Raw genomic sequence first — 6,287 nt, 5'->3', positions numbered from 1 at the left:
TACTGCTATTAAAATATTGCTTTGACAGAATTACTTCATAGTCTAATCCCCCAAGCAGAAGAAGTTCTTCAGACACTCAGTCCTTTCAACTATGTGGGATGCCTTTTCTTTAGAAACTGTAAGAGGTCATCAATGCTATTCTGAGGGCCCTCTTCCTATAAAATAAGAATTATAATCCAAGCACGTTTTAAAGCAGTGTTTTGAATTTCGTTTTAACTTTTGGTGCTGGCTCGGCCAGAGGACTGTTTCATGATTTGCGGCTGCTACTTAGCCCTTGTGGGCCCCTCAGCTTCCTCATCTGAAAGGTGATGAAACTCAGTGACCTCTAAGACCCTTTTCACCAACAGCCGGGTCCTTCGGAGGCCCTAAGGGTGGTGGTTAAGAGCGCAGGCTCTGAGGTCAAGCTGCTTGATTTTTATTCTTGGCTTCCTCACTTCCCTGCTATAATTTCTGTAATGTGTTCTTTCTTTTCTCCCCAAATACAGCCCTCATGTTTATCAATTTCTGCTCAGATGCACGTGTAGTGAATCATTTCCCAAAGGGTCCTTCCCTGCCACAGCCACCAGATTCTCTCTAAAAACCTCACCACAGTTCCTATCCATACAGCCCAACACCCATGGCTGCACCATATACAGTCTCACAGGGAGGGCCTGAAATACTGAATCACTGCTTACCAAATTGCCCACAGAGTTGGATGGTAATTATTCATAAATTCAGGGTACTATCACTAACATATCTTAGTGGAAAGATCAGATTGGAAATCAGTGAGAAATAAGAAATTGGAAGCTTTTTTTCACTCAAAATGGAGAAAATCATTTCCATTTACCCATTGCTTCACTTAAAAATGCCCCTGATTTATTTCCTGACGTTTTTCTGCTCGATCCTTGTGGTGAACAGCCCCTAACGTGGCCCATTGCCCTGTGGCATTTACACCCTGTGTTATCCCCTGCCCTTGAGTATTGTGGCATCTGTGATGTGCGCCTTACCAATAGAATATATCGAAGGTGACAGAATATACATGATTCCATATATGTGATTATATTACATTAAATTGTAATGTCCTTCTTACTAGGAGACTCTCCCTTCATTCCTAGCTTTAGGAAGCAAGCAATCATGTTTGTAAGGCCTACATGCAAGGAACTGAGGGCTGACCAACAGTCAGCCAAAAACTCAAGCCATCAATCTGACAGCCCACAAGAAACAAAATGCTGCCAATACCACCTGAGCTCAGGATCAGGTCTTTTCTGAGTCAAGCCCCACGTGAGACCCCTAACCTCAGTCAATAGTGACTGCAGCCTTGTGAGACAGGCAAACAGAAGCACCAGCTAAGCTATGCCCCAAATCTAGATCCACAGAGACTGTGAGAAAATAAATGTGTGTCGTTTTCACCCACTGCATTTGTGCTAATATTGTTACACAGCAATACATAAGTAATATAGTTCTAACTTAAATTATCCACTTGAGTCAAATTTGTTTCATTCTCTTATCTTAGTCAGCTCAGGCTGCTATAACAAAATACCATAGACTGAGTGGCTTAAAACAATAGACATTTTTTTCTCACAGTTCTGGAGACTGGGAAGTCCAAGGTCAAGGAGTAGCCACATTTAGCTCTTGGTGAGGGCCCTCTTCCTTGCTTGGAGACAGCTGCATTCTTGCTGTATCCATGGTGGAGGGAGAAAGCTCTGGAGTCTCTTCCTTTTATAAGGCAGTTAATCCCATTGGGGGCTCCACCTTCATGACTTCATCTAAACCTAATCACCTCCCAAAAGCTCCCCTCCTGGTACCATCACATTAGGGGTTAGATACTTAGCACATGAATTTGGGGGGAATACAAACCTTTAGCTCTCTTCCTATTTCTTGACGCCATATTTTTGCTTAGTCCTTTCGTTACTGCTTCCTGAAATACCTTTCCTCTTTTTGCCTAAATTCTTTCCATTTTTCAAGGCCAAACCCAATTATCTCTTACTTCTCTGGACTCTTATGGTACCAAACTAGACCATCAGCCCTTTAAGAGCTAAAACCTGGTTTATTTTGTAATGCCACTATACTGGGATAGTGGTATTTGCTTTTTGAAACCTGAATGAATAATATAGTGTCTGGCACATAACAGAACCCCACCCCACCCCCCAAAAAAATGAAAACAAAGCATGGTTATTTTTAAGTTAATAGAGGAAAACATATTACAGTTTCAATTTGTACTGATGAAAAAGTACAATGATACATAATGTTTAATGAAAACATGTAATTATTGTTAGAAGTAAGTGGTAATAGGTCCTTAAACCAAATATATATTTTAAGGATACCCTACAACTGAAAATTGGATTTAACACTGCATTCATAGAGGGTATAAATACACTGTGGAAGGAATTTTTAACAAATGTGTAAATAAGAAATAACTTTAAAAATGATACTTTTTGTTTTGCTTTTTTTCCCCCCTTTTGAAAGTATTTGTTTCCAAATTGGTACTCATTATACAGTTCAAAAAGTTAAAATATACATTAAAATCTGTCTTTGGAAATTATCTTTAGAAAAAGGATAATTACTTGCTTTAAAGTTATTTATTTTAAATAACTCATTCATAAGGACAAAAAGCTCTTTAATATCTTTGTCTGTTAGAGCTAACCCTTGTTAAATTACTCATAGTTGTGAAAAAGAGTAGTCGGGAGCCAAAATACTGAAGTTCAAATCACCCCAGGCAGCAGTGTTTTTTGCAGGGTTCACAGTGAGCTCAGACAGGACCAGATTGGGGCCTCTCTCCTTTGACCAGGGCTCTGAAACTGCATGTGCTTGCACAGGGGTCTGTGGGAGGTGGGGTGACTCACCCAAGGATGCTCTTATTCATACAAATCCATTACAGCACTGCTCTCAGTCTCAGGCTGAATTGCCCTTGGTCCAATCAGAAGAGTACGAGCTTTGTCTGTGTTTGTGGACAAAGAAAATATACAATGCTGATTCTAAAGAGCAGTTGGAACCAGATAAGGCCAAGGAGAAAGGAATTTTGAGTACAATGTGCAAAACAGTGTAGATAACTATTCATTTGTACTATAAGGAAAACCAAAATGAATTTGCCTTAGAAGAAAAATGGTTGACAATGTTCTGATAAGAAAAGAAGGGACAGCTTGTAGTTCTCTTCCTTGACCCTATAGTTTCCTGGCATTGTTTCTTTCTTTGCATTTTATCAGACTTACGTAGTGTAAGACACGTAGAGCGAATGGATGTGTGCGCATGTGTACAGCTACACATACATGTGTACAGCTACACATACACGTGCACATACACACATGTAGAAAGAGAGGGAAGAAGAAAGCGAGAGAATAAAAGAGGAAAGTAAAATAACTTTTGCACACCACCAATTTAAAATATCTTTCCACTAATTCTTTCAAGGCTGAAACCCACTCATCCTTCCACTCCCACCCCCACCATTTATGCATATATATGTGTGTTGATTGTATAGAAAGTATAGGAGTGTGTTAGAAAACGTGGCTATAATATTAATAAAACATTAAAACTAATTGGAGAAAAGGTTATTTGTAACCTTAAGACTTACATAGTGATATAATAATATTCAATGTCGTCTTTGAACTTGAAACAGACATGGAAACTCTGACAGTTAAAAAAATGAGCTTAAAATAAAGGACACATACTTGTGTAATAAATATGACAAGTGCCCTTATCTCATGGTTCTTAGCTCAGCTCCAGAGTCACAGATCATTAGGTAACAAACACCATCAGTACTAGAAGGAGAAATCTGAGGGGTGATGCAGAGTATCCTGTGGCTATTAGAAAAAAAATGAATGAAAACTGGAACACATTGTTGGGTCTTCTTAGATGATGTAATCTTAATAGACTCTAGAAATATTATTGTCACCAACCCAAGAGAAAAACAAAACACACAATCGTACAAGTATTCTAATTTTCCCCAACTACATATGTCTATTTCATTGCTTATCACAAGTATATAAATAAGAGTTAAGAAAATTTAATTTGGTGTAATTTTAACTCTTTAAAATCAAATTTGTGAGTGACTGGGTACAACCCAGATTACAAAGAAAAATTCCAAGATGGTCATGAATTAATGTCATGTGGTTATTGGGTTTCTTTAGTTCTTAACGTCCAGAAGCCCTATCACTCAATTCCCACCTGAAGTTGGTCAAAGCAAACCTAGACTATTCACCTGTTCAAATACCTTGCTTCTGTTTTTTGTTTTTTTTCTTTGCTGACAAAGTTGGGAGAATTTGTGGCAACTACTTCCCCAGTCATTTTGCCTTTAGCTGCACTTCAACTTTCAGTTATTTATCTGGCATGAAATGGAGCAGAGCTCCAACCTGTTCTGAATTCTACCAGGAAGGGCTGAGGATAAAGAGAAGTGTTGAAAGGTTATTTTCAATGCACCAAAGCTGCCTTCCCTAGAATATTGGCCTTGGGGTCCAAAGCTAAGCCTGGGCTTCTCCCACAGCAGGGCAAACAGCCTTGGGTAAAATCTCAGAGTATTCAGTTTCAGCTGCAGAAGCCATGAACAAGGCAAGCCACTGTAATTGAGAACAAATGACTTGCAAAAGAGCTATCACATTCTCCATTGTGGATACAAATCTAAGTCAAAAACCATTGTTATGGGGCCGGCCGAGTGGCGTGTTGGTTAAGAACTGGCTTGGGATGCCAGAGGGCCCTGGTTCGGATCCCACATATGAGGTCCAGTGACACTGCCCTCCACAGCTAAGATGCTGAACAACAGCTCAACCTGGAGCTGGACTGCTGTGGGTTGCCGGCAACGGCGTAGGCTGCAGCCCATGTGGCAGTGGGTTGCCATGGGCTACCGTGTGTCACCAGCAGCCAGTGTGAGCGGGCAGCAGCCGCTGTGAGCAGCTGTCCAGAAGCTGGTGACTGATCTGCCTCGCCTGGGAAGAGCGCAATGATGGTGCCAGCTTGGGCTAGTGAAGCAACATCCTCCACAACTAGACTGAAGAACAAAACAACAGCAACGTGTCTGTTCCCCTTCCCCCGATTCCCCAGCGCTGTTCCCCTCCCCCCAATTCCCCAATAAAATCTTTAAAATAAAAACAAAACAAAAAAACCAACAGCATCTTTAAAACACACACACACACACACACACACAAACCATTGCTATGCTTTGCTTTTAACTTTCTCATCATCACAGATATAGAAATTTTCAAAGAGCCCCTGCTCCATTTTGGGCGATCAGACAAAACACTGGAGGCTGGAAATCTTATATATTTGTGTCCCAAATCTTCTCTTCAGGGTCTTCCTTCAAATTCGTTTCCTCTCACTCCCACCTTCAAACCAACCCCACACATACACATACTCCAAATGTGCACTTTGAGTCTTCACTAATATTTTCTATGTCGGTGGCTAATAAGCATGTTGAGTAATTCCTCCTGTGACTCTTTGAATTTTGCCAGAATAAAAGCCATCCACCAAAGAGTTAAGAGTCCACTGCCATATTATCAGCACCCTACCAGAGCAAAGACTGGGTCTTGGAACATGAGAGACAGAACAACACTTTTATTGATTGGGTGGGCATCAAGCCAGTTCTGGGAGAGCCCAGGAGTCAAATTTTCATGCCAAGAGGAGCAGAGAAAGACAATCTTTTCAATGGAATAATTGGAGTCAAGTTGCTTTTACATAAACCAATGTACCAAATGATTTTGAGATGACATGGTAGAGTGACATGTTTACAGAATTTGAATACCACAGTCCAAGTCCAAGGAAGAGATCACAAAGGCTTTGATGTTAAAAGAACTTGGGGTTTACTAAATTCTCTTACTTCAGGAGATGAGCCTAGAAATACAAGTGGATGAGCCCATTTTCCTTTTGCAAACCTAGCTTTGCCCCTCACTAGCTATATGATCTCTTAAAAGTCATTGATTTTTAATTTTATCAAAGTAATTTGAGTACACGGTTTTGAAAAGTCAAGTAGTTCAAGAAAACTTACAGTGAAAACCAGCATCGACTGCTGCATACCTCCACATCAAGCCCTACTTCCCAAGGCAAATATTTGCAAAAAAAAAGTGAAGCTATTTTTGTCTGGCTTCTGCCTCTGTATTTCTAATTAATATGGCTATACCTCATCCACTGATTTCCAATTGTAGCAGATATTTTTTTCTCTTTTACACTACTCTCCACCCCCCCCCACCAACAACCCCCCGCCCAAACACGCTAACAATTACTTCCCATCCCCACTGTCCTCCTAATGCAGCGGTTCTCAACCTGTGGGTCGCGACCCCTTTGGGGGTCGAACGACCCTTTCACAGGGGTCGCCTAAGACCATC

Source organism: Hipposideros armiger, unplaced genomic scaffold (assembly GCF_001890085.2).
Source record: "Hipposideros armiger isolate ML-2016 unplaced genomic scaffold, ASM189008v1 scaffold_101, whole genome shotgun sequence".
Lineage (NCBI taxonomy): Eukaryota > Metazoa > Chordata > Mammalia > Chiroptera > Hipposideridae > Hipposideros > Hipposideros armiger.
The sequence above is the reverse complement of the archived record's forward strand: the minus strand, read 5'-3'. Positions refer to the sequence as shown.